The sequence below is a fragment of the Cnephaeus nilssonii genome (genome assembly GCF_951640355.1).
Source record: "Cnephaeus nilssonii genome assembly, chromosome: 22".
Classification (NCBI taxonomy): Eukaryota; Metazoa; Chordata; class Mammalia; order Chiroptera; family Vespertilionidae; genus Cnephaeus; species Cnephaeus nilssonii.
The window spans coordinates 16953811-16965581 of record NC_137093.1 but is presented as its reverse complement, the minus strand read 5'-3'; the positions used below and the strand labels follow the sequence as shown (position 1 = coordinate 16965581).

General features: G+C 42.1%; 1 pseudogene across 1 annotated transcript; it reads left to right on the top strand.

The window, feature by feature from the left end:
* Nucleotides 1-2634: 2634 nt before the first annotated feature.
* LOC307094439 (ferritin light chain-like) lies at nucleotides 2635-3158 on the top strand (annotated as a pseudogene). The gene has a single exon. The product of its transcript is annotated as a ferritin light chain-like (transcript).
* Nucleotides 3159-11771: the final 8613 nt, after the last annotated feature.

Genomic DNA, 11771 nt, shown 5'->3' with positions numbered 1-11771 from the left:
TTCCCTCTGAGTTTGACGGTCTGATCGATGCTTCTCTGCCTCTGGATCCGTTTTTGTTCATCAGTTTATGTTGTTCATTATATTCCACAAATGAGATCATGTGATATTTATCTTTCTCTGGCTGGCTTATTTTGCTTAGCATAACCATGCTCTGCTTTCAATCATTTAAAATTCCTATTGAAAGCCCTTCACTGAAATTTTTTAAAGTTTAATTTAATTTTTTTCCATCACCATTTTTGTACCCATAGACTTTTCAGTCCTCTCGATATTCAGAACTCCGAAACATAAAAAAATAAATAAATGCAGTTTTATGACATTTTAGATTTTTTTTAAGTGAGAAAGCTCTATTGAAGATTCTTTTGATTCTTTTTTAAAAAGATTGTACAGATATTCAATAATTATTTTATGGTTTACTAGTTATGTGTGAAACATATCTGCCAACAAAATATCAACTGGGTTTACAACATTTCTGGTTTCCATTATGTACAACTCTTTGATTCTTTTTGGAAATAATAATATAGGCCTGCCTCATTTTATTGCTATTTACAGATATTACATTTTTTGACAACTTGAAGGTTTGTAACAATCCTGAGTTGTCATTTTTCCAACAGCATTTGCTTGCTTTTGGGTCCCTGCATTACATTTTGGTATTTCTCTGAATATTTCAAACTTTTTCATTAGTATTCTATTTGCTAAGGTGATCTGTGATCAGTGATCTTTGATGTTACTATTATAATTGTTCTGGGGAGCCACAAACAATGCTCATAGAAGACAGCAAAGGTAATCAATAAATATTGTATTCTGACTGCTCCACCCACTAACTGACCATTCTCCATCTCTCTCCCCCTCCTTGGGCCTCCCTATCCTCTGAAACACAACAATATTGAAATTAAGACAATTAATAACCCTACAATGACCCCCTACTGTTCAAGTGAAAGGAAGAGGTTCATGTCTCTCACTTTTAAGCAAAAGCTGGAAATAATCAAGCTTAATGAGGAAGACATGTTGAAAGCCATGACAGGCTAAAAGGTAGATTTCTGGTGAAAAAGAGTTAATCAAGTTGTAAAGGCAAAGAAAAGCTTTTTGAAGGAAATTGAAAGTGCTACTCCAGCCTGGTTGGTGTGGCTCAGTGGTTGAGTGTCATCTCATGGATGATTCCCTGTCAGGGAACATGCCCAGGTTGTGGGCTCAGTCCCCAGTAGGAGGTGTGCAGGATGGCAGCCAATAGATGTGTCTCTCTCATCAATGTTTCTCTCGCTCCCTCTCCCTTCCTCTCGCTCTAAAAGTCAATAAAACCATATTTTTAAAGAAGTGCTACTCCAGTGAAAACACAAATGATAAGGAGAAAAGCTTTAGTGGTCTGAATAAAAGATCAAATCAGCCACACTATTACCTTAAGCCAAAGTCTAATCCAGAGTAAGGCCTCAATTCTCTACCATTATATGAAGGCTGAGAGAGGTGAAGAGGCTGAAAAAAAAAGAGAGAAAAGCTAGAAGAGGTTGGCTCATGAAGTTGAAGGAGAGAAGCCATCTCTAGAACATAAAAGTGCAAGGTGAAGCAGCAAGTGCTAACCCTAAGTTACACAAAGATCTTGCCAAGATAATCAATGATGGTGGCTACAATAAACAACATATTTTCAATGTAGTTGAAACAGCTTTATCTTACCTTATAATAGACAAATATGCAAATTGGCCGCACCTTCGCTACGACCAAGCCACGCCCACCAACCAAGTCACGCCCACCAGGAAACCGTTGCAGGGACATTGGGGTGTGGCAGAGCCCAAGGCCAGGAAAGCCGCCCGAGGCTTTCCCGGCCTTGGGCACCAGCGGGGAGCCTGCACCGATCGCAGGAAACCACTGGGGGTCGGCTCCTGCGATCGGTAGCAGGGACGCTGGGTGCCGCCGAGCCCAAGGCCGGGAAAGCATCGGTAGCAGGGACACTGGGTGCGGCCGAGCCCAAGGCCACCGCCCGGGGCCAAGCCCCGACCCTGAAAGAAGGCAGAAGGCGGTGGCCACAGCCAAGGCCTGGGTCCCCGGTGCCGGCAGAAAACTGGTGCAGGCAGCCAGGTGAATGAAGGTCTATTGCACGAATCTTCGTGCAAACGGGCTACTAGTATTGCAATAAGATGGCATGTAGGACTTTATAATTAGACAGGAGAAGTCAATGCCTGGCTTCAAAGCTTTAAAGGACAGGCTGGCTCTCCTATAAGGGGCTAATGCAACTGGTGATTTGAAATGGAAGCCAGCAGGCAGTTACCATTTTGAAAATCTTAGGGCCCTTAAGAATTATGCTAACCCTACGCTGCCTGTGCTCTATAGATAGAACAACAAAGCCTGGATGACAGAACACTTTTTGCCACATGGTTGCCTGAATACATTAAGCCTGCTGCTGAAACACTCGGCTCAGAAAAAAAAAGATTCCCTTTAAAATATCACTGCTCAAGTGCACTCAGAGGTCCCGGATCTGTCTCTTGCTTCAACAGTGTTTGGACGGAACAGACCCAGGGACGCCCGTTCTTCCAGCCTCCGGCCACTCACCTGCGTCTCATCCAGTCACCACCTTCAGCACCACCTCCAGGACCAGCCAACACACCGGATTCTTTTTCTACCTGAACTCCTCATTGCTGAACAGCCATGAGCTCCCAAATTCGTCAGAATTATTCCACCGAGGTGGAGGCTGCGTTCCATCGCCTGGCCAACCTGCCTCTGCGGGCCTGCCACACCTGCCTCTCTCTGGACTTCTATTTCGACCGCGACGATGTGGCTCTGGAGGGTGTGGGCCACTTCTTCCACGAGTTGGAGGAGAAGAAGCACGAGGGTGCGGAGCATTTCTTAAAGTTGCAAAACAAGCGAGGCGGCCACATTCTCTCCAGGACGTGCAGAAACCTTCCCAGGATGACTGGGCCAAAACTCAGGACGCCACGGAAGCCGCCCTGGCCTTGGAGAAGAGTCTGAACCAGGCCCTTTTGGAGCTGCAGGCCCTGGCTTCTACCCGTGCAGACCCTCCTGTCTGCGACTTCCTGGAGAACCACTTCCGGGGTGAGGAGGTAAAACTGATCAAGAAGATGGGCAACACCTGACTCACCTCCGCAGGCGGCCAGCCCCAGGCTGGGCTGGGCAAGTATCTCTTCGAAAGGCTCACCCCCAAGCACGACTAGGAGCCTTTGGAGCCCAGAAACCTTTCAGAGCGCCGCCCCCCCCACCCTGCATCCCCCTGGTGTCTCTGGCTTTTACCTGAGCCTTTTCCCGAAACTACTAGCCATTCTTTTAACCATCCTGGAGCCCTCTCCCATGCATCAGACCAAATGAAACAATAAAGCTTTTTGCAGCAAAAAAAATAATAAAAAATCACTGCCCATTGACAATGCACCTGGTCATCCAAGAGCTCTGATGGAGATGTGTAGCCAGATTAATGTTGTTTGCATGCCTGCTAACACAACAATCCCTTCTGCAGCCCAGGCATGGGTGGGTCAAGGACCAATTTTGACTACAAGTTTTATTGTTTGAGAGATGCATTTTGTAAGGCTATCGCTGCCACTTATAGTGATAACGCTGGTGGATATGGGGAAAGTAAATGGAAAACCTTCTGGAAAGTTTTCCCCACTCTAGATGCCATTAAGAACATTCCTGATTCACTGGATGAAGTAAAAAATATCAACATGAACAGGAGTTTGGAAGAAGTCATCTGGATGACCTTGAGGGGTTCAAGACTTCAGGGGAAGACGTAGCTGCAGGTGTGGTGGAAATAGAAAGAAAACTAGGATGGGGGGTGGACCCTAAAGATGTGGCTGAATTATTGCAATCTCACAATCAAACCTTAAGGGATGAGGATTTCCTTCTTATGCATGAACAAAGAACGTGGTTTCTTGAGATGGAATCTATTCCTAGTGAAGAGGCTGTGATGATTATTTAAATGCTAAGACTATGACAATCTTAGGTAATAAAGCAGCAGACAGGTTTGAGAAGACTGAGGCCAATTTTGAGAGAAATTCTGTGGGTATAATGCTATAAAACAGCATCACATGCTACAGGGAAATTGTTTATGGAGGGAAGAGACAATTGACGCAGCAAATTTCATGATTGCCTTATTTTACTAAATTGCGACGGCCACCCAATCTTCAGTAACCACCACTCTGACCCATCACCAGCCTTCAAAGTCAAGGCAAGAACTCCACCAGCAAAAAGATTTTGACTCACTGAAAGCTGAGATGATGGTTAGCCTTCTTTTTTTTTGTAGCAAAAAGACATTTTAAAATTAATGTATATATGTTATTTTTACACATAATGCCACTGCACACTTAAGAAGCTACAGGATAAGGTAACCATACCTTTTCTATATACTGGAAAACCAAAATGTTTGTGTGACTTGCTTCATTATAATATTCACTTTATCATGGTGGTCTAGAACCATTTCCAAAATATCTCTGAGGTATGCTTGTAGTTTTAAGTGAGTGAGGATTGACTATCCATTTATAAGTCACTATCAGTTTGTGATAAAGTAAAACTTTAGACCGAATTCTATCATGCACACAGACATTTATTAAGCAACCATCCCTTAGCCAGAAGATACAAAACAGTTCACGCAATGTATAATAATAAAAGAGTAATATGCTAACTAGACCAGATGGCGGAACAGCAGAATGACCGTCCGGACGACCTTCCGGATGACCTTCAGGACGAAGCCAGGGCAGTGAGGGCCGAGGCAGCCACCACGAGGGCCGAGACCCTTGCATGAATTTCATGTATCGGGCCTCTAGTGTGGTATAAAAGTTCAGTGAATTTCTGACTTGGATTTTTGGGATGATCCAACTAAACCAGAATAAATGTTTAAATCAATGCAGTTCTAATAACTTCCCAAAGGCAAGATTCTGTTATGCTTATAGTCATTACTAGCCAAAAAGCAATCCCCCAACTCAATGGCTGGACACAGGACCATTTCGGGAACAAGTCTCAGGTGTCTCCTAATGGTGCAGGTTACTTCATAGCCTAGCATCTTATTTAGCCAGGATGGAACGTCTCTAAAATATTTTAGTCAATTCACGTATATCACCACTAAATATGGAAATGCACACACATGTAAACATGTGTACATACATTTTTATGCACACATGATAATAGCATTGGCTAGGTCAGGGATCAACAAACATTTCTTGTAAAAGGCCAGAGAGTAAATATTTCAGGCTTGTTAGTCTTTGCTGCAACCTCTATGTAGCAACGTCTGTGTCACAACGACTCAACCTGCCATCGTAGCAGGAAAACAGTTTTAGACTGTATAGAAGGGTAAGAACATGAGTGCATTCAGATTCCTTATGAACAAAAAAAGTTACATTTCATACAATTTTCACAAATCATAAAGTCTTATTTTTCTTGTGACTTTTAAAAACGTTTAAAAAATGGGAAGCTACTCTTAGCTCACAGTGGTGGGCCATCCCAAAATAGGCAGTGGGCAGTACTTGCTCTACACGGTGTAAATTGCAGATTTCTCATCTAAGCTGTAAAATGGTAACGTCAATCTCTGACATTAAAGCATATGTCCTGTGACTGGCAAAGCTGAACAGTGAGAACTCAATAATTACAGAGCATGTATCTATAGATGTTACCTGAAACTCATTACAAAATCTCTTGGAATTATAAACTGTATTATTCTCACCATTTTATACAGATGGAAAGGAGAGTTCAATGGCATTTTTAATACAGAGTAGTGAGTCAAGTACAGGTCTGTCTGACTTCAAAGTTCATGTGCTTCCCTTTCTCCACATCCTCGCTGACACTTGTTTGTTGATTTATTGATGACCACCTTTCTGACAGGTGATGTATCATTGTGATTTTCTTATTATGAAATGTTATTTTTATTGTTGATTATATACAGATGTCCCCATTTCCTCTTCCCATTGCCTACCTCCAACCACCCTCCACCCACTTCTTTTCCGTCTGGCCATTACCACACTGTTGTCTGTGTGTATGGGTTTTAATTTGCATTTCTCTGATAATTAATGGCTTTGAGCATCTTTTCATAGGTCTGAGATTTTACTGCCTGTTTTCTTCTAGGATTTGAATGGTTTCGAGTCTTACATTTAAGTCTTTTACCCATTTTGAGTTCATTCTTGTGTGTAGTAGAAGAAGGTGGATTAGTTTCATTTTTTTTTGCAAGTATCTGTCCAATTTTCCCAACACCATTTATTGAATAGACTATATCTCATTGTATGTTTTTGCCTCCTTTGTCAAATATTAATGGACCATAAAGGTATGGGTTTATTTCTGGGCTCTCTGTTCATTTCCATTGACCTATATGTCTGTTTTTATGCTTTGATTACAGTGACCTCGTACAGTTTGGTATCAGGTAGTGTGATTCCTCCAACTTTGTTCTTTCTCAAGATTGCTGTGGCTATTTGGGGTCTTTTGTGGTTCCATATAAATTTTTGGAATATTCTAGTTCTGTGAAATATGCCATTGGTATCTTGATAGGGATTGCATTGAATCTATAGATTGCTCTGGAAGGTATGTATATTTTAATGATGTTAATTCTTCCTACCCATAAATACCACTGTGGAAAGCAGTATGAAGCTACCTCGAAAAATTAAAAGTGGAAACGTCTTATGACTCAGCGATTCCACATCTGGGAATATATCTGAAGAAACACGAAATACAAATTCGAAAGAATGTAGGAATCCCTATGTTCATAGCAGCATTACTCACAATATCCAAGATTTGAAAGCAGCCCAAGTGCCCATCAGTAGATGTGTGGGTAAAAAGCTGTGGGACATTTGCACAGTGGAATGCTACGCGGCCATAAAAAAGAAGGAAGTCTTAACTTTTGCAACAACATGAATGGACCTTGAGAGCATATGCTAAGTGAAATAAACCAGTCAGAGAAAGACAAATACCATATGATTTCACCCATGTAGAATCTAATGAACAAAATATACTAAACAAACAAAATAAAAATAGGCTCATAGTTAGAGAAGAGACTGACAGCTGTCAGAGGGGAGAGGGATTGTGAGGCTGGATGAAAAAGGTGAAGGGATTAAGCAAAATAAATAAATAAATAAAAAGGCAAACTCCTAGGTACATACAACAGCATGGTGATTATCAGAGATGAAGCGGGTGAGAGAAGGTGGACAAGAGTCTAGAAATAAATGGTAATGGAACAAAACTTTACTTGGGGTGGTGAACACACAGTACAATATATAGATGATGTATTATAGAATTACTAGAGGCCCAGTGCACAAAATTCATTCACTCGTGTGTGTATGGGGGGGTCCCCTCAGCCCGGCCTGCACCCTCTTGCAGTCCAGGAGCCCTTGGGGGATGTCTGACTGATGGCTTAGGCCCGCTCTCCATGGGGAACAGGCCTAAGCCAAGAGTTGGACATCCTTAGCACTGTCGTGGAGGTGGGAGAGGCTCCTGCCACCACCACTGTGCTTGCCAGCCATGAGCCAGGCTCAGGGCTTCCGGCTGAGTGGTGCTCCCCCTGCGGGAGTGCACTGACCATCAGTGGGCAGTTCCTGCATTGATTGTCTGCCCGCTAGTGGTCAGAGTGCGCCATAGCAACTGGTTGTTCTGCTGTTCAATTGATTTGCATATTAGCCTTTTAGTATATAGGATACACCTGAAAAGTATATAATTTTATTCACCCATGTCACCCTAAGAAATTCCATAAAAGTAAAAAAGTTCACATGCTTTCCTCTCCAATATGACGCTTATGAGAATCCTTTCTCACAAAGCAGCACTGGACCGTTTAGGGTGGAGAAGGTCTGGGCTCTCATTGCCAGAGTTTCGCTGCTATCTGATTCCAGAAGCATCATTCCCATCATGCTATGGGTGACTATCCCCTTTGTCACATAAAATGTAATGTGAATGGAGCTACTTGACATTGTACAAAGAGCATGTCCAGTTTCCTCCATTTGGTAGGTTTTGGAGGCTGTGAAAAACCACTAAAGGGCTTTATGAACTGAACTGTCATGATAAAATGTGAGTCTTAGAAATGTGTTGAGATTTGAGGCTGCATTTCAGAACAAGAATTTGGCATCAAATAAATCACTGATGACCAACTTATATAACAAAAGGAAAGATACAACTGTAAAGTTGATACCCATTTGAAATAATAAAAGCATATTTTAAGTTTTAAAAGTGGGCATCTATACTCTATGCACAAAGGGACTGATAAAAAATTTAAAGCACACACAAAATAGAACTGTGGTATAGCTTACATTTAAGCTAAACATTACATAAAACAAATATTAATTATGTACTTGACACTCATTTTGTTTTTCTTCTTGGAATTTTTGAAATAGAATAAGACCAAATGTTTTTTTTTAGAATATTACAATGCTTATTAAAATTTACATAATCTCAACTCAGAAATACTACCTGTAGGTACTATATATCTTATGTAAAATAATGTAACACTAGTGTATAAATGGGAGGATTGTATATAACATAAATCATTTAAAAAATCTAACCTCCATTAATAAAGAACTAGTTAATAAATTATTATATGTTTTTATAATGAAACAATATGTAATTTTAAAATATGTGATGGTTCTGTGTACATTGCTATTGAACGAGCCCCAAGATACATTGGTTCATTTTTAAAGCTAATTATGTCATCTATCATTTATATAAAACATATCTCTATCAATATCAACCTGTGTTTGTGTTCATATGTGTTTTGTTTGTGTGTGAAAAATGGCACATCCTTTCTAGGAGGGGGAGTATCATAAGGTGAAAAACAAAAGCAAACCAAACAACATAAAATAAAGCATGGTTTCCCAAAAGGAGAAAGAATGCCCCCAAGTGACCAGGGAAAGAGGAAGGCTTTTCAAAATTTTATTTTATAACCATTCACACATTTTGAATGTTACATCAGAAACCTATATCGTGTCTGTAGGTAAAAAAGCTTTTTTACCTACAGACACCCAAAGGAATAGGAAACGCTGATTTCTTTATTTTGTTTCGGTAAATATTCCTCACAGCAAGGTGGCACAGTCCAAGTTCCCTCGTCAAACTTCGTCCTTTGCTGAGGAACAGTGTTCCGTGGCCGCGTTTTGGTTGGGGATGGGGATGCTTCTGCTACTGATGTTTCTTTCTCATTTTTAAAGGACAGAGCTGACCTTTGCCCCACAGCCTTTGCCAAAGTTCCAAGTTTGCTCAAATGGAATCCCTCGGTCTCAACTGCTCACATTCACGGAATCCTTCATCTCTGCCATGCCGTGGTCTGAACGCTGTCCAAGTACAGACTTACTCAATCCTCTAAGCCGCTCTATGCCTATGTGCTGTTTACAGATGAGGAAACTGAGCCACCAAAAGCTCAGATACTTTGCCCAACTCATAGAGCTGCTTTGACCCAGACAGTCTGGCTCTGCCTTCTCTGCTGCATAGTCTACATCCCTGGGGCAAGAAGGTCGGGCACAATCAGGGACGCACAGCTTCTGCTTTGACCATGACCGCTGCCAATATCCCTTATGTCCTTGAGTTAGGTTCCACTAAGCAAGGTCCAAGTGACTTTGATTGACATGCAAGGTTTCTCATGACCTATGTCCTCCCCCGACCTACCTATGCAGTCTTACCTCTCATCATCTCCTTCTTACTTGGCATCCAGTCATACTGAGTTGCGTAGAGTTTCCCAAAGGGTCCATGCTCACTCTTGCCTGGCTGAATTCATGACTTCTCTTGGGTGGGATGTCCTTTCACCCTCTATGTCCCCAAGAGTCTCGCACACACACTTGCTGCTCTGCCTTTTCTGCCCCCAGAGCCAAGGTTTCTAACGTTCTGTGGGTGGAGGGCATGTTGAGTAGCAGTCTAGATGCATCCATGCTGAGGTCCCTGATAGAAGGGAACAAGTTCCTTTCTTCTGTATTTTATTCTATTTTTTAAAATATATTTTTATTGATTTCAGAGAAGAAGGAAGAGGGAGAGAGAGATAGAAACATCAGTGATGAGAATTATTGATTGGCTGCCTCCTGCACACCCCTACTGGGGATCGAGCCCGCAACCTGGGCATGTGCCCTTGACTGGAATTGAACCCTGGGACCCTTCAGTCTGCAGGCTGATGCTCTAATCACTGAACCAAACCAGCGAGGACGTGTTTTATTCTATTACATATGGATCAAAGCTGTACTATCCTGTCTATTTCATTCTCACATGGAGTTTAGTTAATTAGTTTTTACAGTTTCTTACTTGTAGCTGTTTTTTTGTTCTTTTCTAAGTTTGTGGAAGTGAAATCAGTGGGCAAATCTCAGTAAGAGATGAGATATTCTGCCAAGAATCTCTCACTCCTCTTGGATGTCCGAGGCAGTGTAATTGGACCAAGGTCATATAGCTGACATTTCTTCCTTTCTGATGAGTTTCTCTTCAGGCAGCCCACTACCCAACATCAGAATCCTGGTCATAAATGCAACTTGAATTCAAGGTGGGTCCTCCCTCACTTCAAACTATACTATAGAAAACCTCCAATTGCAGGTAACACAGTACTCTCCTCCTTGATGGCATATAGTAAGACAAGTTTGTGTGTGTGTGTGTGTGTGTGTGTGTGTGTGTGTATAGAAAGAGAGAAAAAAGGAAGGATATATTTGTAATGTGAAGTATGATCATGAAGGTGAACACAGGCCAGAAAGCATAAGGGGGGTGGAGGCAGGTTAGAAGGGGTCAATGGGGGAAAAAGGGGAGCATATATAATAATACTTTCAACAATAGAGATTTCTTTTAAAAGACATCACTGCTTGGCTGATGTGGCTCAGGGCTGAACGTCAACCTATGAATCAGGAGGTCACAGTTTGATTCCTAGTCAGGGCACATGCCTGGGTTGTGGGCTTGATCCCCAGTGTGGGGCCTGCAGGAGGCAACCAATCAATGATTCTCTCTCATCACTGATGTTTCTATCTCTTTCTCCCTCTCCCTTCCTCTCTGAAATCAAATTTATATATATTCGTGCAAGGGTAGGGTCTCTTGGCCTGGCCGGGGGCAGTTCCTGCGTTGAGCATCCTCTGGTGGTTAGTGCGTGTCATAGTGATGGTCATTGGGTCGCTTAGGCATATATATATATATATATTATATATATCTTAAAGACATCATTAACATTAAAAAGATGTTTGTATTTTGGCATTTGTAAATAATTGAACCCGAGAAATTGTCCTCCTGTGAAAAAGACAAGTGCAAATAAAGACAGCTTCAAATTTGAACCCATTGGGTCCCCTACCGTTTAGCAGGAAGGCCTTGCAGATGAGTACAGATAACTGGTCATTGAAGAAAAATTCCAAGCACAGAGACCTATTGGAAGTGAGCATTTGGCCAACTTACAGGAAGTTGCCAGGTGGTATGTACTGCAGCAGCCATGAAGCTTGTTACACACTTTGTGCTGGGACATTGGGCCCGGTGCATTTGCCCTGGTCCTGGGGGAGAGGGGGTTTGGCTCCAGCAGCAGCATACACATCTCCTTTCTCTTCAGGGCAAATGCTACAATATAATTGATTCAGGATGGGCCCCGGTTCTTAATTGGCTAGGTGTGTGAGAAAGCCCTGGCTGTGAGCACAGCGTGTTCTACTATCGAACTTGTCTGTCCACATCCTTTCAGTACTTCCTGTCAGGCTAACCTTAGCTCTGTCAGGTCAGGCACCAGCAGGCGGTGGGCTAGTCAAGAATGAGAGGAACACGACGTTGTGAAAAATCAAACTCTAATCCACAGGAGTGATTTTTTCCCTTTTCTTAAGTGTCCAAAGGCGGAAGGGAAAAAAGAAAGCTCTCATCTCTTTTGCGCTAGGGTCTGTTGAACT